Genomic DNA, 20782 nt, shown 5'->3' with positions numbered 1-20782 from the left:
CATGAAAATATACCTTGAAAAAGGAAATGGATTGTGCTCTTCTCTACAAGCCATCTTGGATCTTATGGTTTTAGATCACTTCAGTCCAGTCTTCAACCTTCCCTTTTTAGATGGAGTTTTTGAGAAGGTGATGGACTTCTAGTTGCAGAGGGCCATATATGAAGTGGATTATTTTGATCCTTTTCAAATAAGGTTTTGAGCAGGCTATTTATCAAGGCAGCATTGGTCATGCATATCAGAGGTGGTATTCAGCAGGTTCTGACCATTTCTGGAGAACCAGTAGCAGAAATTTTGAGTGGTTTGGAGAACCACCTCTGATTGGCCCCGCTCCCATCTATTCTCTGCCTCCTGAGTCACAGCTGATCATCTGGGTCTTCTTCTGTTGCCCTGAACAGGAAAACAGAGCTGGAAAGCAGGTTAGTGGGATGGGTAGGAAATGGGATTTTCCAGTATCCTTCCCCTGCCACACCCACCAAGCCATGCCCACCAAGCTACACCATGCCCACCAAGCAGAACCGGTAGTAAAAATGTTTGAATCCCACCACTGATGCATATGGATAACCTCTGAAGGACTCAGGATAGGATGGTGTGTCCAACCTGGCTCTCTTGAATATCCCAGAAGCTTTTAATATCATTTACCATGATATTTTGTCCACACAAAGGAGTTGAGAATAGGGTGGGTGGCACTGTTTGCATTGGTTCTCCTCCTTCTTCTATGGCAAATACCACTTGGTATTGATAGGGGTACAGAGGTCTAACCCTAACTGTCATTTATGTAATGACATGTATGTATGTATGTATGTACGGAAGGAAGGAAGGAAGGAAGGAAGGAAGGAAGGAAGGAAGGAAGGAAGGAAGGAAGGAAGGAAGGAAAATATCTGATGAAAATCACAAAATTCAAAGATCTGCAAATAAAAGCAGAATGCCAGTAGCAAAAGAAAGCAAAATGATACCATTATTACCATCAGCACTAAGAAAATAACTATTAGTCAATTGCAAAAGATACTTTACTTAGAACAGCTTACATCCTGAGACTATGCCTTTAACATTATCAAACAACAATGTCTGGCTATCCCGAGTCCTCAGAAAAGAATTGATGGATAAATAAAACCCACAAATCCAGTGTAAAAATCCAGCTGTGTTGCCAACCATGGTAATTCATTTTCTTTCTTTCATTTAAAAACACACACAATGGAACTCATGTACCAAATAGTTCATCTTGGAAAGGATTGCCTTATTTATGTCTTGTCTTCCAGAAGTTGTATGAAATTTTATTGAGTCTTACTAAAATAAGGTGTTCAAATGGTTTTCTGCCTTTGACAGTCTGCAGTATCTCAGCAGAGAGCATTGCCAGGCAAACACATTTACTAGAATCTTTCCTAGAATGCTGCTATTACAGAATTCACTGTCAGTGTTCTCTTTGATCTGGCATCAGGGCGAAAGAAAGCTCTTACTTTCACAAATCATAGACTGTTGCAGGTTTAATTTTATCTAGTTCCTATTGATGTATCCTGCCAACTAAAATTACATATAAAATGTATTTTCAGTTATGTTCATTAATGTGTACTTTCAGTTGTGTTTCCTTCTAAGAAATGACTCTTTCAAAGAAGCAATCATAATTCCATTTGTGAAATCTGTCATACAAATATTATGTAACTTTGACGAAGGATGTGATGCATAGGAATCAAGTTCTTTTTTGGCTGTTGCATTGGGAATGGTCCTATATAGCTTCGTTTCTCATTGGTCACGGTGATCTGTTTAGTGAAGCTTTTGTAATATACAGAATAAGCCCTGTGATTTGAATGCTGTGGTAATAATAAGTTCACACTGTTGCTTAATTATATATAAAATTATAGGATGGTCTGAAAAAGATTGGATGCTTTCAGGACAGAGAAACTTGATGGGATTGTGCAAAGCAAAGTTGGGCTGCTGCCAGTTTGGACCAATTCTACAGAGCTGTAGTTCTGACCATCAGCTAGCCCCACCCTCGCCCTATCCTGTCCTATATTTCCTTCTTTCTGGCTCAACTAATTCATGTGGCACAACTGATCTCTGCACCTCAACTGTTCTACTTATTGGGGCTGTCCTAGAAGGTAAACAGTTGAGCTTCAAATTGCTATATTTTGAGCGCTGTGCATACATGAAGTGTGCCTTAGGCAAAGTGCACACTCATAGAACTGGTTGTTAAACCGGTTGCAGCCCACAACTGGTGCAAGATCTGAAGCTGGTTTTAGAAACCACTTTCCAGATTTTATGCCCTTCATCTCCTATCCATGGCAATGGCTTGATGTTCTTTCTGAACCATGTTTACCGGAGTTTCCGACTGCTGGATTCCAATTTTTGTAAACCCTCCTGAACTGATAAAAGAACACAAAATGTGTTTTCGTGTTCCATTTTTCATGTCACTTGGGTTGGAAGGAGAAAGGGACAAACTCTTGTCAATTTCACATGATTAAAACAAACAAGGAAAGATCCTACTTTCACTGTTTCTTAGGGAAGGAAAAGAGGAAGGAAGGAAGGAAGGAAGGGACAATTCACTATTCCATCAGTGAAATGTAAAAGAAAAAGAAACCAAGAGACACTGAGCTTTTTACCACTATCCATGAGAACAGTAACCAGTGACCAGAATGAAGTGCCATTCCCATAAGTAGGATTCAGTTAGAATGGAAGGGTAGGGGAAACTAAGTAGACAGTATTGGCTGAGCCAGCACAAGACATTACTTTTGACATGTAGCAAAAAAGAGAGAGCAGAAATTTCCTCATTGTTGTGCAGGGAGTAATAGCAAATTACACTGTGGGTTTGTGTTTTTAGAAATGGTCAGTGATCTATATTTCACTAAAGCAATTTCCTCTTGTAGATCAGTCCTTAAAAACACAGGAAAGATACCATAAAAATGGTGAAAGATTTGCCTTGGCATCCTTGGAAAAAATATTTACCAAACATCTTATTCATCTAGCCCAGAAATCAAAAAAGGACTGTAAAATTATTCAGATGAATATGCTTACTGCTCTATTTGTAGCTTGAACTCTGACTTAAGGTAAGTCTATTTACCATAATTGTCTACTGTGTGCATGTGGCCCATGAAGCAATGGGGGGAAACAAGAGAGTTAAATTATGTGCATTACATAATTTCGATCATTAGTGCAATGATGTCATGATATCCACAGTGTCACTGTGGCTTGGTCCAGATGCCCATGTTTGAGAACTAAGAAAATGTTATACTTATAAGCCTTAGAAATACAAAGGCCTAAAACTTGCACCATCAAATTCACTGTTGAAAGTTGGAAGCCAGGTAAGTTTGCTGCTGTAAAGAATAAAAAATCTTGTGATATCTTAAAATCCCACCAAGTTGTTATTCTGTGAGTCTGACAAAGCTTACGCCATAATAACATCTATCCTTATTATTATCAGCAGAGTGTTAGGAAAATACTACAGCAAGAAAATGTTTTAGAACAGTTAATGTTGGAAATGCTTCACCAATAATTGATTTGTAATGTAAGTATTGAAAAAGATCCAGCTGAAGGCTGAATCTCAAGGGTGAAAATTTGCATGGCATATTCCCTTAATCTTCCATAATTTTAGTCTTGTGTTTCCATCAGAAATAGCTGGTTCATACAAATGATATTTAACATATCAGAATGAATATTTTAAAATACACATTACACCGTATAGTTAGATTCAGCATCCGATGGTTATAATAAAAAATAATAAATAGTTTCTCTAAAACCATTGTAAAAGAGCAAAATGTACACGAAAGATTTTTTTTCTTATTAAAGAAAGATGAAATCATGCTTCAAAAATGATTGGTATGGATTACTTATAAACAAGTTATCTAATACTACAGGATGAAGCTGATCTCTCTACCTTATAGCAAATATAGCAAATTGTACCACATTACTGGAAGTATGTCGGTAAGAATAATGAGAATGGTAGTGCTCACTTTCTATTTTTCTGCAAGACATGGATTTAAGTAAATGAGAAGAATAAGATGCTATTGTTTAGTATTTATTGTATTTTTATTTTTTCCATGATATGTATGTTTTCTTATAAAACTACAGCATATGCTTTGGGTAATGTTTGATTTGCCAACCAATGATGTGAGAAATCCAAACAGAAGAACCAGTTTCTTACATCATTTTTCTCCCTCCTCTTCCTCAAAATAAATCAAGAAAGAACCTAATATGATTATTTTAAAAATAAAATTGGGGCAAGGAAGAAGATATAGAATGAAAGAAAAAGGTTATCTGTCTCTGTCTCATAGAGACACAGAGACAACGTACATGTTCTTTCTTGTAATTTGTTACACACTCATATATTTATATCAATTCTTACTATCTTCCACACACGTTCCACCATTTTTCTATCCAGTTCAGTACAAAGGATTTTTTTCTCATACCTCCTGTACATTCCAACAGACAATGATACTGGTCTGTCCAGGTATTCTTCATTGAGATTTCCTGCCTACCCACTCTTTTGTCTCATTCATTGTGTCAGTTTAGCACAGTAAGCAATCTAAAGTGAGAATAAATTCAGGATTTGAAAGGAGGGAACCCATGGAACATTTGTTTTTTACTTGCAATTTGGAGAAAACTGTTACTCTTTTTTATGAAGCATCTACCTACTTGAAGCAAAATACAGTTGTTTTGTAGATTGAGAAATAAATAATTATAACTGAAAAGAATAAGAGCTGAAATGCCATATTCCATGATTAAATCTAATACATTTGACAACTAATGTATTGTGTCAAGAGTAATGTCTATGAAATATTATTTTCACCTCAACTACTATTTGGGTAAGCATTAAAAATAAGGTATTAAAATGATTTTTTTAACTATCATGCCCATATTCAAATGAAGAGTCCCACAAATAGAAGAAATTATCTTCATGGAATTGGGGAAAGGTGTTTAAGTTTTTTATGATGAAGATAAAAACTGGTCTTGGGACTCTCATAAAAAAGTCTCCTACTCAAATAGTTACTTGCAGGGATCTACTATGCAAATGAATAACAATGATAGACATTAAAACAGGAAAAACATTGGGTATGTAGGATCCTGGCTTTTATTTAGGTCACTGAAATTAATTCAGTCACTCATGATGGTTTCTCATGCAGAACTTTGGCAATACTGGTTGACAATGAAACCAAATCCAATATATTTGGGAAGGTTGATTTTTTTTAAAGTTCTGCATCATCACAGGTTCCATTGATCAGACCTGATGTAATTTATTGGAGACCCACTGCTCATTTTTAGTCATGGAAACTTAGCCAGTCACTCTCACCCCACAAACCTGTTCACAGGAGGGGAAAGGAGGACAATGTATGCTGCCTTAAGTTCCTGAACAAAATATAACTGATAAATAAATAGTGATAGCAATTCTACAAAACTGAATAAAATAAATATTGCTTTGGAGATATTTGGGAGAGTAAACAGCCTCCTACAAAGCTGGGGAATAATACATCTTGAAAACTTATTATAAACCAGAGTTAGGATAAAAAAAAGTCAAGATCATGGCTGTACACGTGTGATTGTATCACACACTCTCACACACAAACAAAACCCAATTCTTTTGTAATAGAAAATAATGAAAGTTACATAAAAAAGCTAGAAAAAAATATAATTTAAATAATGGACTGGTGTTGTTCCTTTCAAGAGTCAGGCTGGTCTAGTGGTTAAGGCACTGGCTAGAAGTCAGGAAACTGTGAGTTCTAGTCTTACCTTAGGCATGAAAGCCGGCTGGCTCACTTTGGTCAGTCATTGTTTCTCAGCACAACATCAGGATTAAGTCGGTCAATCACTTCTGATCTCAGTGATCATCGTTTGGTTGATCGGGGTGGGGGGTGGGCACACCTTGTACTTGTGGAAAAACACTAAGAAGAAAAATAATATTTTTACCTTTACCTGAAATTGAAAGTATTATACTAATCCATAATGAAACTACATTTCATGAAGTTACAACTAAACTACAGTAACACTGGAGGGAGGAAAAAAAACTATGGTAACAATTATATAGTTTATCAAAACTGCAGTAAATTGATTCTAATAAAAGCAAAAACATAGTAATCACACTGCAATGGGTGAAAAAACTATTTATTTACCACCCCAATACAATAGCTACTGCTCAACCATCATTTTTTCATATTATACATTTATAACAACAGTTTTATTCTGGCATTCTTTTTTCTATTTTACATAATTCTGAGCCATAATTTCTGATGTAAGTTTTGATTCACATCTTCTTTAAAGCTATCATTAATATGATTTACCATTAGGGATGGTATTTTTTAAAAAGTATAAATCTAAGGCCGTAAAATGAATAAACTTGAGACCATGTTTTTAATTAAAAATGCAGGCTTTTGTTGTAATACACAAGATATTTTAACTTCTGTCAAAACAAATTAATTGGTGTTTCAGAAAGGGTAAAGAAAAAACAGCGTAAAAATTGTTAAAGTTAAATAAGCTATTGTGAACATTTGTGTTCATGAATTAATAAAGTTTAGTACTATAATTGTCAAACAAATGCTTTATATTTTATAATGTAATCTAACTGTGATTGTATGAAGCAATTATTATTAGTGGGATAGCTTTGACAATTCCTTTAATTTTCTTGTTTCTTTTCTTTTGATTTGATTTTTCTGAATGTGGCCTTCATCCTTATTCTAGTCAGCAAAATCCAATCCAGTCACTGGTCTCCAAAACAGTACTAGGTCCATTCATTAATTCTGTGCCTGACACACTAACCCTTCTCTCTCTTTGACTCTTGTGTACCTCTCCTCCCGCATGCACAAGGCACTATTATAGTGTTTCCATGCTTCATACTCTATACATTGTTAACTGTGAAGTATCACTGCAGCTTACTGCAGCTATACTTGCTTTTTCTTGCTTTTTTATTTAATAAAGTGATTTTTAAGTCTTCATGGAAATATTGCAGGCAATCCAATTCCTACAAATAGTTGGTGACTGATTCTTTCTTTTTAGTTTTACTAGACATTAGATTCATGCATGTATAATTACAGCTATTATTATATTATGGTTTGCTGCGCAGTCAGCCAGATGTTTAGACAGGATTTGGCATTTTTATCCACATATTGAGTCCTTCCCAATGGCCTACAAGTTGTGGATGTTTGATGCTCTTAAGGGTATAATTTTATATACTTTATTCATTAAACATGAAACTGAGTCAACTAAACATTTGAAAATGTATCAAAAATATCATTGACGCTGATGGTTGATAAGGGTTGCTGCCAGTATCAACCAGGTATCTTCTTAAAATGTACGATGTTCCAAGTAGCACAGTTTTTTGCAGTTCCACTGGTGTTATTGCAGGAAGCTGCAATTTCTTGATGTATTTTGTAAAATTCTTGGACATGGTACCTAGTGCCCCAATGACAATGGGTATCACTGTTACATGTTTCATCCATAATCGCATAGTTTCGATGGCTAGGTCATGATATTTCATGATTTTTTCCAGTTCTTTTTCTTTGACTTTCGCTGTTGTGGTCCACCAGCGGCCTGCGGAGCTGGCAGCAAAGTCGGACAGTGGGGTGGAAAATGGGCCAGTCCTGGAGTCTGAGGAGGGCTCAGACGAGGATCTGGGTCCGACACAGAGATGGGGGTAGGGCCATTTGAGAGTTATGTGCTGACTCAGAGCTTCCATAATCTGATATCAGTGAGGCAGAGGAACAGGGGGAGCCTGCTCCCAATGTGTGTTTGCGCAGAGCTGCCAGCTGGCAAGAACAGTTAAGACAAAAGGGGCGATTCAGGAGTAAGGATTGGAGAGGATTGGCCCCTCCCATAAGACATAAAGGGGGAGCAAAGGGACATGAACCTTTGAAGGAAGAAACTTTGTTCATTCTGATCGGTTTAAACTCTGAAGCTCCATGTTGACTTTGTGCTCCATTTGGCCTTGTACGGCTATTTGGCAATTTAGTCATTGGCAGCATTTCAAAGGACATAAAGGTGAGTATTTATCAGCCTTATCCCAAAAGACTGTGGCAGACTTCTGTCATAAACTGTTTGGGACTCATTACGGGCTGTGAATGCATATAATTCACAGCCATTGAAATAAAAACAAAGGTTTTTGGGAACAGCCTTGGTCAGAACACTGACGTCTCCTGGTACAGCAATATGAATAAATTGTATGCCTCAGTTTTCAATTATTATTATTAAACTATTATTATAGCCATAAATACATTTGGAAGGGAGAATAAGATTCCTCACTGGAGTGGTTTGTCATATTTGCTATCTTTTTTAAAATTGATTTTATTGTAATTTATTTATTTGTTGTGAGCTGCCCAGAGTCATTGGGATTCAACTGGTATACAAGTTTGATAAACTACTATTATTATTTATTTGATTTAATATAGATTCCTATGTAGATATTAAATAAATAAGGTACATATTGATATATTGTTATATAGTAATTAGAACAATCAAATTGGGGAGTAAAAATCTAGGAATTTTCTGTATCTCTTTTCAGTTGTTGTCCAGATTTTTGTAGTCCAGATCCAAATTCTAGATGTGTGTGGTTGTTTGTGTGTGTGGTGTACAAGATACTACAAATACTGTACTACATTACAAAGCTACTATAAAATACTACAAGATCCATTTTATTTTTACTGAATTATAGTACTCCCATTCTTCAGAACAGGTTCTACAATCATAGGCCAAGCCAGTAATTTCATTAAGAAATAATAAATAAATCCATGAGCAAGAAACTTTACCATTTCTTTTATTGTGAAGTAGAAATATTTTTGTTTGAAAGGAAGAAATACAAATAGATTCATTTTAAAAAATAATTTGACACCGTCCTAAGTTATTTTCTCAGAGAGCAATCTGTGATCCTACATGTAATAATGCGCTGAAGTAAATTAACCATAATTCAGTCCATTTTTTGAAATATTATTGTTGTTACTAGTAACAAAACACAGTTTTCTGCTCTTCCATTCCACACACTATACCTATTAAAGCAATCTGAGAAATTAGTTGGAGATAAACTGTAGTGCAATTTTATTCATAGGCTCCCTGTATCTCACACTGTTAATTTGCATCACAGCTCACTAAATAGTGCCTAATGTTTATTGCGTTTAACTGAATGTATACGATTTTGAGGGTACGCCAGAGACCGATTATCATAATTATACATGTTTCTATGGAAACCCACAAGTCTATCAGTTTTGATTCATTATATTGTTATACCTTCTAGCACTTTCTAATTATTAGGTGCCCATTAAAAAAGTCTCAGTCTTGTGGTTACTATAGAAATGAGCTATAGACATGATTCAATTTTTAACCCTTAAAAAGGGAAGGTTAGAATTATTTTTAATCCAATAAATTAAAACAGATTGCATTAAGGTGGTTCTCTTTTTTCTTCGATTAAAGCAGTTTTAAATGTGTCTATGAACTGGAATTTTTCAGAATACTTTTGACAGAAAAATCAATAATTTAGCTATTTATAAAACTCCTGCAGAATAATAATAATATGCATTCATCCATGCCATGTGGTCAAAATTATGATAGGCACATGAATAGGTGTGAGCAAAGCAATCAATACACATGTACACTTCCATTATCATTGATTTATTTAACCTTGTCAATGTATACAATGTTCTTCCCAGCAAAGCAAGAAGCCATTTTGAAATTTACAGAATGTAGCAGCATGATTTTGTTCTTGTGTTGCTTCAGGTTTTCTACTTCTTCCTCCTGTTAAAAATTATGAACATTTGCTTGAAAGAAAAATGCTTTTATTTTCTCCTAATCCTGCCAAAATTGCAGTTTTCAATTAGAACTGCTTTTTAATTTAGATGAGCTTCCAAAGTGACAGCTCACTCTTCACACTGCATGTCTATTTACTTCAGAAGTTAACACATCATTCAGGAACTCGAGAACTGGTCTGATTACTATGCTAATAGTATTCAAAAATATGTTGACACAAATAAAACTAGTAAATTGGGGCTGATTCATAAAGTGAATAATAAAAGGTAAAGTTATTGCAATACATACACACACACACAAGTTTAGTAACCTAGTTACTATGGGAAATATAAAGTCAGTGAAACTAGGTTTGATCAGATATCATGAACCCCATTTATGCAATTATTTATTACATACATCTTTGGTTTTAAAAATAACAGAAATAATAACCATCCCCATTTACAACTTTCATAAATAGTAAAATAATAAAAGTTTGGTATCAAATCATATGCTCAACAAGCAATGTAGTCTTCTCAAAAGGATTTTAAAATGGTACAGCAGAAAAACCACTACAGTTTATGCTGACAAAATGACTCAGGACTATTTGGCCTTTAGGCTTTATAACTGTGCATGAGAGTTCAAAAAAACACAAACATTTTATACCTTTAATATGTCTACATTTGTGTCATGCACCAAAGACAAATTGCTTGTGTGTTCAATCACACTTGGCCAATAAAGAATTCTATTCTATTCTATTCTATTCTATTCTATTCTATTCTATTCTATTCTATTCTATTCTATTCTATTCTATTCTAATTAGTGACACTTATAGGTTTGAATGCACACTACAAGGGAAAAAGTAGAAATCAGAGGTAGTACTGTATTCAGCAGGTTCTGACAAGTTCTGGAGAATCGGTAGCAGAAATTTTGAGTAGTTCGGAGAATCAGCAAATACCACCTCTGACTGGAGATTTTACAGTATCCTTCCCCTGCCACGCCCACCAAGCCACTCCCACAAAACCGGTAGTAAAAATTTTTGAATCCCACCACAGGTAGAAATGCACAATTTCATATATCAAATTGCCTCTTCAAACTTTTGAATGAAGGTAATTCCTTTGTTCTGAAGATTGTGTGAAACTCTTCACATTTTATACGGTAGAAGTAAAAGGTGTTTTTTGTGTTTGTGACTAACTTGTGCCTTCAAGTTAGACTTATTCCTGAAGATATTTCTTGTCAACATTTATTGAAGTCTTTGTCAGTGTCTTCCTCCAAAGACCACCTGACCCAATGACCAAAAATTTTTATGCCTAAAACAGAACTAGAATTCACTAGCTCCTGGTTTTTAGCTGAGGATCTTAAATCAGTATACCCACCAGGCTCTCAATTATCTTTAGATCAACTCAATTCAACATTCAAATGGCAAATCACCAATTTTAGTCACAAATTTGAATTGGATTTTGGCTAATGATAGTATGATAGATAGTATGTCTATTAGCTATACTTAGTACATATACATTCTAAAACAATATATACCTTTTAATATTACAAATTTAATTTAAAATTTAAAAACAATTTAATTAATTTAAAAACAATATATACTTTTTAATGTTACAAATTTAATTTAAATAGATAATATAAGGCCTCATAAATTAGTATCATTTATTTATTTACTTGTTAAATTTATTTGTTGCCTAATTCACCATGGGGCTAGTCTAGGCAGTTTACAATAATAAAAAGGAACAAAATAAAGAAGTATAAAAAGAAGTAAAATAATAGAGCAATAAAAAAAACAATAAAAAAGAATACAATGAGAAAATGTGAGTGAATATGTGAAATAATTTAAAATGCACATATCTTTATAATTTAGAAACATTATTAGACTTAGATTTTTTTTAAAAAAAACTAGCTATTTTCTCTGGGTATTTAGGATCTGGATATGATCTTCCTTTGTCCTCCAGCTTCCTGTAGTTTACAAATCTCTCCAGATTTCCATCTCTCATTCTTATCATGTGCTTCTTTGTTCAGAAGTCTGCCATCTCCAATTATTATGATTTCACAGTCTATCTCACACTGAGTCATGTTTAGAGCCTTTGAAATCAGTGGTCTTAAGAATGCTTTATTTTGTGCTCAGTTTTGCCCAGTAATTGTGTTGTTCAGTGATTCTAGCAGCTGAGTTTAAAGAATAGTTTGATGTTCTCATAAGATCCAATGTTAAATTGTAAGTTTGACAATGAATATTGCCCTACTATGGAATAATGTGCTGTGTTAGATTATGGCATTTAAATGTACCTAGGAATGTAAAGAAAGGAACTCAGATGGGCTATGGAGCCTATTTCTTCTTAATCATACTATGGAGGAGCTTTATGGAGTCAATGAAAGCAATTTTCACATGTTCCTTGAAATTGTGAAGGTCAAACTGAATATACAAACTATACAGTGTAGATGGAACTCTTCCTATAAATCTAGAGTCAGACCTTGATTCTATTTTATTAGCCCTATTTCTAGTTTAAACCTTTACATATTCAGCAGAGCATGGGAAAATCTTAAAACATTGCTGTATAATAGTGTTTCCATTCAAGAGCTTAGAGGTTCTAGTCCTGGATATTGTATGTGTATGTATGTATGTATCCAGAAAATGGAGTCATGCATATAATTTCAGAAAAATGCTGGACAGACTAAAGAAAAATTCAAACAACAAAAAAGCAAGAAAGAATAGATTATGTTGTCAAGGATTATAAAGTATGAAACAATAGGAAGTAGATGAGACAGCATCAGCATAAGTCAGCTGTTTTTCTGATAATTTTGAAAACTGTTGGAGAACTTACTGTTTTGCATTTTTCATGTATTTGCTTTTTTAAAAAGGTAACTGCAGCACTGATTTTCAAAATATGGGCTGGCAAAATTGGGGATGTGATTAAAAAAAAGGCTCTCTCGTATGCAGTATTAGACTATCAATTTCCCCACCCTCTGATGAAAGCACTTGGCCTCTGTAAGCTGCTTTTTGCAAGATTTTTGCAACTGCCAACTTTTGTCCAATTCTGAGACCCTTTTTAAAAGTTATGTGATATAAATTATACAAGCAATACAACGAATAAATACAATAAATATCTAGAATTAATTTTGTATGAGAGTAAATTGTTACTGTAAATTTTTGGAATTGTCTAGATGTCACTGCTACATAACTTTATACTAAATGATTTTAAATTATGTATTCTATCCATCAAGGGATAATAAAGGGCACATTAAAATATGTAGCTGTCTTTGATATTTGCATGGTAGAAAAAAATGGAGTTGCATATATGGAATTTGCTGAAATATTATAATAATCTATGCAGATTATCTTTGCAGATTATTATAATGGGACTTAAAAATATATTCTTTCACAGATCCTGACTAAATTTATTTTATGTTCTAAGATCCAGGACTTCTTGTTGAGCAATACAAGGTGAACATTCTCCATTGCATGAGACAACAGCAGCATGCCATGGCTTTATTTTTTTTTCTTTTGCTCTTGGTCATATTTCCTTCTACTATCAAGTACATTGCCCTTCAGTCCTCAGGTACTACAAAGCTATAAACACTTGAGAAAATTACATATATATGATAGTTCAAGACTCCACAAGTTCCATCTTTGAGACCTCTTTGGTCCCAAAATAATTTTTGCAGTATCTTCATACTAGATTTCTTTACTTAGAAATCAGCCATTATCATTGCTTTTTTTCCCCTTCCTTTGTCACCATCAGGTTCTTTTAGGCCATTTGCTTACTATCAATAAAAGGCCAATCCCGTAGGTTTAATTGTATTCTAATTCTTTTAGGTACTACACAAATGGTTTCATTTTTATGCAAAAATTCAGCACTACAGTAAGCTTTTCAGTGTTCAGTCAGCTTAATTATGAATTAATCTTCAGAATTTCAATTAGGCCCATAAAAATTAGATTTTCCTGTTGATTTTCCAGTATAAAACACTTGTGGGTGGTTATGTAGTTGTTGCAATAATAACACTTATCCATTATTTGTTATTTATATCCTGTTTTTCCTACAGGAATTTAAAGTGAAAAACATAGCACTCCCACATCAAATTTTTCACCACAAGAACAATCATGTTTCCCTTAACAAGAATTGTCTTCAACAGTCTCATGATGGAGAAGACCTGGCTAAGAGACACTTATGCTCCACAGTTATCCAATGTCTTTCCATTATTGAAGACTAGTTTTGAATGAGTATCAGTTTTGATTGGGGCTTCTTCCACATTTTCTCATCAGACATTAATTGACTGATAAACTGAGAACATTTCTGACAAATGATAATAGGATTTTCTTTGTGGGACTGTACTGGTTGGTATTCAATACCAATATATAACTTTGTATATTGCTGCAAATGTACCAAAACAAGATTGAACAGAAATGATTATTAGAAATTCAAAACATAGAGGCAATCACAAATTATACATTTAAAGGTACTCTATTGTCTCAGTTTGATTCTGAATGTTCTTTAAAAAAAAGGAAACATGGAAAATCCATTGCCTGAGTGGAGAACATCTGAAATTAAATTTATTGGAATTCACAGTTATTATTATTAAATTAAGGGCCATGTTTATTGATTATCTCTGGATTGTCACTAAATATATGGACGACTACTAACATTTCTTCATTTCTGCTCTTGTTTTCTATTTTTGAAACATCCACTATGTCACTGAGGATGCACAGGAGCTGATGGGGACAGGACAAGAGCTCATAGGATTATTATTGTTTAGTCTTATTTTATTCAGAAACAGAAATAAGCAGTTTGGATAAGAAATAAGGCATATCAAAGTAGACAGGCATGATGGGTGAAAGAAAAGTTATGTCTTCAGTCCCATAACTTCAGTTTAAGAAGAGATATTTTAATACATGAAAATTATCCTTGAAATGAGCTTGTTTATAATCTTTATTTCTCCACGTATATTCATTATACACTTTTGCCAATGACAGACTAGTTTCTTAAAGCCCTCACCAAAGAACTCTACATTTTGTCTCTTCAACCAGGTTATGACCATTTTTTTCTCCTTCTTTATTTGAGTCAAACAAATGCCCATGAAGATATTCATTCAATTTGGGAAAAATAGAAAGTCACATGGAACTAAACCTGGATTGATGGTGAAACTAATTTATTTATTTATTTGATTTGATTTATCAATTGCTTACAAGATAATAGGTATAAGTATAAACATTAGTAAGAATACAGGAAATAGATATGAATAAATGGGGACAATAGGACAGGGATGGTAGGCACGATGGTACACTTATGCATACCCCTTACAAACCTCTTAGGAATGGGGTGAGGTCAATAGTGGATAGTTTGAAGTTAAAGGAGTGGGGGTTAGAGGATGTAACAACAGAGTAAGGTAGTGCATTCCAGGCATTGACCACTCTGTTGTTGAAGTTGTACTTTCTGCAATCAAATTTGAAGTGGTTTACATTGAGTTTATATCTGTTGTTTGCTCTTGTATTGTTGTGGTTGAAGCTGAAGTAGTCATTGATTGGTAGGACATTGTAGCAGATAAATGTGTGCTACGCTTAAGTCCAACCATAGACAGCGTAGTTCTAGGTTGTCCAAACCCAAAATTTCAAGCCTGGTGATGTAGGGTAATCTGTTGCGAGCAGAGGAGTGGACGACTCTTCTTGTGAAATACTTCTGGACTTGCTCAATTGTATTAATGTCTGATATAAGTGCGGATTCCAGACTGATGAGCTCTATTCGAGTATTGGTCTAGCAAAAGTTTTGTATGCTCTAGTTAGCAATTCAATATTTCTGGAAGAGAAGCTTCATTAGATTAGATTTACAATTCTTAATGCCTTTTTGGCAATGCTGTTACAATGAGCTCTAGTGCTTAGGTTATTTGATATGAGAACTCCAAGATCCTTGACAGAGTGAGGATCGTCAACGAGGTCATATCTGCCTAGTTTGTATTTGATGTACTGATTTTTTTTTACCAATGTGTAGGACAGAGCATTGTTGGTTGAGATTTGGAGTTGCCAATTGTTTGACCATTCAGGCACATAATCAAGGTCGCTTTGAAGGACAGTAACATTGTTGGTGGTGTTGAATAGTTTTACATCATCTGCAAAGAAGACGCAGTTGCTTATAAAGTGATCGCAAAGATAATTTATATAGAATATAAAGAGTGTGGGTCCCAGAATGCTGCCTTGGGGGACACCGCTGTTAACTGAAGCAGGGTTTGATATAACGCTCCCTATTTTTACTATTTGTTGTCTGTTTGACAGGAATGCAGTAATCTACTTATGAAGGGATCCAGAAATGCCGTGGGAGTTTAGTTTTAACAGTAGTTTGTCATGTACCACTGAATCAAAGGCTTTGCAGAAGTCTATTGATTACTGTCATAGCTCATCTACTTTATTCTTGATCACACAAATCATTCTTTCATTTACCATTTATATTTTTTGGCCTAGAGATGCACAGTACTCATGTCAACACAATCATCACTGTAAACAACTTGACTTTGACAGTGAATATCAACTGGAGAAACTTGTTTGGCATTCAGAATTCAATCAAAGAGCAAGGACTCAATGCATGTTTTTATTTCAGAAACATTAGCAACTCAACCTCTTTTCCATTGCAACTTTCCACCAACTGGACTGAAGAACAGATAATGAAGAATGTACAAGATCTTTTAGGATTTCAGTATTGTCATCCATCGGTGACACAACATAGGAGCCTTTGCTTTTCATTCACTTGTCACTGGCTTCAATATTGCTATTTGTTTGCATTCTTTTAGTGAGCATTCTCTCTCTTCCCACCACTACTTACAGTGATAGAAAATAATGAGAAAAATGTATTTGGACACATGAAATTGAGCAATCTCCTTAATTAAAAGTTCTGTTAACCCTGATCATACTGTTTTATTAATTACTTTTAATAAATTGTTCTTGAGCAATATGTGTCTTGCACAAGGTCCTTCACTCTAAAGCTTTGCTTCTTTCAAAGGGATCAGTGTATACCCCGTTAAATAACAAATATTACTATTTTCTCCATATTATGAGAATCCATCACATCATACTAGAATTAGAACTTTTTTGAATTAATAAGACAAATGTAAAAAAGCATTACGTTAATTTTAAAAAGCAATATTTCTCAACCTGGGAAACTTTAAGATGGGTGGGAAAAGCCATCCCACCCATCTTAAAGTTGTCTAGTACTAGTGTCCAGGTTAGAAATATTGTTATAAAGATAATAAAATACTATAATAGTAATTGCATAGACTATAGCTAGAATATTTCAGGAAAGGGGTTGAATAAAAAGGCCTTTTTTCTTCATTAAAGGCCCATTGCACATTCTAGAATTCTGCTAGAATTACATCCACTGTTTTTTAGGACAGGTGGGAACATCTACAAAACATTCTGTTGCCTTATTTTAACATTCTTGGAAATTTTGGAATAGGGTTTTATCTTCTTGAAATAAATAGAATATAAGTTTAACATTTATGGGCTATGTACTTCAGTATTTTATATTAAAATTCAGATACTGGGATTGAATAATTGATTCTGAATAATTAGGTCACCAGTTTCTTCCATTAATAAGACTACACAAATCATTACAATTTAAGTTTAGCTCTATAACATCTAACCAATGGATGAGTCAATTCTTCCTATTTTAGAAGTAAAATAACAATTCTTTTATATAAAAGATGAAATTAAAATCATTATTTCTAAAATGTTAAATATTTTAATATTAAACTTTTAAGCACATTAAAGCATTCCTGATATAGAAAGCTACTTTTGCTATAGAAACAAAGGGAAAGTACTGTGTCTGATTTTTGCTGTGAAGGTTGGAGAAGTGAAATATGCCAAAATGCACACATACATACATTCACACACACATACACACATCCTTTCCAAGAAGATGGATAGAAATGTTATAGAAATAGTTGGTTAAAATAATTCAAATGGGGAAATGGATTCATTTAATCACTAAGGTAACATGGCAACCTAGGTATTACACGTGACAGGGCGCTCTATTATCTGCTTAAATGGCAGTGGTGGGTTTTAAAAATTCTCTTAATACTTGTTCAACATTGTGAGGCTGAGGTATAGCTCTAAACCCTCAAAGACCAATGTTAACTTAGTGTATAAATTAAGCTAACTGCAATTTATTCAATAAACCTGAGCTAAACAAGCATTTAGTATGATGTGCAAACGTATTCAATGAACTTTAACTCAACAGCAAGTTATTTCAAAAGGCAAGAGCTAAATGGCAATAAGTATTACATGGAATATCTTCCTACTGATTAAGCAGAGGCCAAAAGAAGAATATAAAAGAGCTGTAAAGAAGGATTGGACTCAATGGCCAAAAAACGTGAGAGTAAAGGAGTTTGATGGTTGAATTCAAGTTGGAATGTTTAAGTCCATGATGTTTCCTTAACTATCCTGAGAGCTTAGAATGGAAAGAAAAATAGTATTTTCTCAGTAATACCTCTGGAAACAAAATGAAGGATTTTGCACACTTAATGGACAATGCTAGAGGCATGTTTCTGTCTCTGCCAAAGAACAACCTTAATATTTTGCATCAAGTGTAAGCTTGTAAAAGTTCTTGAAGAAACTGTCAAAGAACTGAGGTAATAAGTGCCATTCTTTAGTTGATGAGAGAGGAACAGTGATAAAAAATGAGATGCACTACAGCACTCTCGTGGAAACATAATCAAAGTTCATGGACTAAATTGACAAAAAGCAATTATTTGCAGCTGAACTCAGAACCATCTTTCAGACCTTCACAAAAGAAGCGGTTTCTGAGCTTGGAGGAATAGAAAAATGTGACCCTATAGACCAGGAGAACAGAACAAGAGACAGGATGATAGATCCTCAAAAGGCATAAGGGTTATACTCTGCCCTGTAGGAAAACAATAAAGAATATCATAGTACTTGGTAATTCACATTCACAATCATCAGAATAAATGTCTGTCAACTAAACCCATTGATTCATGATTCTGTCTGCCAGGGGCAAAAAAAAAAAAATCTACATGACAGAACAACTTCCAAACTTATCAAATCCACTGACAATTAATCTCTCCCTGCTAGTCCACATGGGAACGAATAATGCTGCAGAGAAGAGCTACAACTACAACTTTCACAATTGTTTTTAAATGTCTGATAAGAAAGTTCAAAATCTTGGGATCTTAAGTGTCATTCTTTGGTTAGGACTTATAATGGCTTCTCTGGATGCTGGCTTGGATGACAAGGAAGAGCGGGCTCTAAGGACTTTGAAGCAGGTTGTTGAGAAGACGTAGAGGACACAGGATACTCCATGCCAATAGTGGATGGGCAAGAGGAGGAGAGGCCAGCAAATGAGCAACCAGATGAACACTTGGCTGAAAAGACAAGAGGAGAAATGTGGCTGAAGCCGAGAAGTAGAGATAACCAGTCAGAGCCATAGGTTGGAGAAGAGGCACAACTAAAGTCAGTCAGCAGAGTTGAGGAGGAATTGCCAGATCCTCGGCTGGATTCCAGATCCCTGGCTGGATTCTAGTGGAGGAAGGTGCAACAAAGGTAAATGAGGCTACTTGTGAGGAGGCAGCCTCATCCCCTCCTAATGAGTTGTACCAGCTGGTGCCTATTTAGCCCAACATGTGGAGCAAAATAGTGTTGAAATAACTGTTCATTTCCTGCCATGTGTGCTTTGACTCAATGAACTTCCAAATATGTGCCTTATTACTCAACCTCATGCTTGGGCCTTGGATTTCATGACTGGATTCTGGACTTGTACCTTGGCTTTGAATACTGTATTGGAACTTTGGACTTGTGCTTGGACCCTGGACTTCATGTGTGGATTTACAAACTTGTGCCTTGAACTTGGACTTCGTATTTGCCTGCTGACTTCGTGCCTTGGCTATGTAGATTCTGACTCATTAAGACCTGGCTTTGCTAGTCAGTTGGGGGAATAACGTTAAGGACTTGCAGTGCCTTAATACAACATTAAAACTCCTTGTTGTGTGTGCATGCATGGATTAGGACAGGATAGGACTATAGAAAATCAAAAAGAAAAATATATTGCAAAAGAAGTAGCTGCACAAATCCCATAAATTATATATGTATGTATGTATGTATGTATGTATGTATGTATGTATGTATGTATGTATGTATGGTATTCAGCTTTGTTTGGGTATTTTCCCACGTCATTATGGCTGTGCTTTTAAAGTTGTAGCGATGTTTTGGCAGAATCTCATCTGCCATCATCAGGCTTGTATATTGTGGTCATCTGTAAGTCAGTGAAAGCCTGACTCACAGACGAACACAATACACAAGCCTGATGGTGGCAGATGAGATTCTGCCAAAACATCGCTACAACTTTAAAAGCACAACCATAATGACATGGGAAAATACCCAAACAAAGCTGAATACCATACATATAAATACCTGTGAAAACTTAAGAAAATATATATATATACGCATATACACATATACGTGTGTGTGTGTATAAATTTTATCAGAGCAACTTGCAGTGGCTGCACAAAATTTAAAAACATTACATAAAAAGACAACAGTCATCTGAGAAAGCAGCATAATTTTCTTCCATATGACCTCAAAAGAGTCCAGCCCAAATATCTGAGTGCAAGACTGGGGAGGGAAAGTGTAGTTTTTACAGATTGCTTGAATGCAGGCAAGAAGGGGTGTGCTGTTCCAAAGCATAGGTGCCGCACTAAATAAGGCATGTTTCCTTCATCCTCCCAATGTCTTAATTTATATACTTAAAGTCAGGGGTGGGATTCAATTTTTTTTAACAACCGGTTCTGTGGGCATGGCTTAGGTGGTGGGCATGGCTTTGTAGTCGTGTTATTGGCTGGGCATGGCCAACTCAATATCACATTGAGGCACATTGAGGCACGCATCTCCTTGCCTGGCCTCTCATGACTGTGGAGATGCTGCAACAGTTGTAAGTGTGAAAAATAGTCATTTTTCAGTGCCATTGTAACTCTGAATGGTCACTCCACACAAGCAAAGTACCAGCAAAGGAGGGGGAAAAAATTCCAAAGAAGTTCCTGAGAACCAAGAATGCCAAGAATGTAATAAGGGTTAACAGAGAGGCAGTTTCTGTAAGCA

The 20782-nt window shown here is 35.0% G+C and overlaps 1 long non-coding RNA gene across 10 annotated transcripts in view; it reads right to left on the bottom strand.

Annotated features, from left to right (window-relative positions):
* The window catches only part of LOC148131482 (uncharacterized), a 65578-nt gene that overhangs the window by 3918 nt on the left and 40878 nt on the right, over positions 1-20782 (bottom strand). For 9 of the 10 annotated variants that reach the window (XR_015748923.1, XR_015748926.1, XR_015748928.1 and 6 more), the window contains one exon: positions 15504-19053. This is a non-coding gene — a long non-coding RNA (uncharacterized LOC148131482). Of the gene's footprint in view, positions 1-5715; positions 5868-15503; positions 19054-20782 lie in introns of those variants that run through there. The other variant, XR_015748930.1, reaches the window with a different exon arrangement.

This window comes from Notechis scutatus, chromosome 3, assembly GCF_049901735.1.
Source record: "Notechis scutatus isolate UNSWTSFEM ecotype Mainland chromosome 3, rNotScu1.2, whole genome shotgun sequence".
NCBI lineage: Eukaryota > Metazoa > Chordata > Lepidosauria > Squamata > Elapidae > Notechis > Notechis scutatus.
Note: the sequence above shows the minus strand (reverse complement) of the source record. Positions and strands in the feature narration are given on the sequence as shown.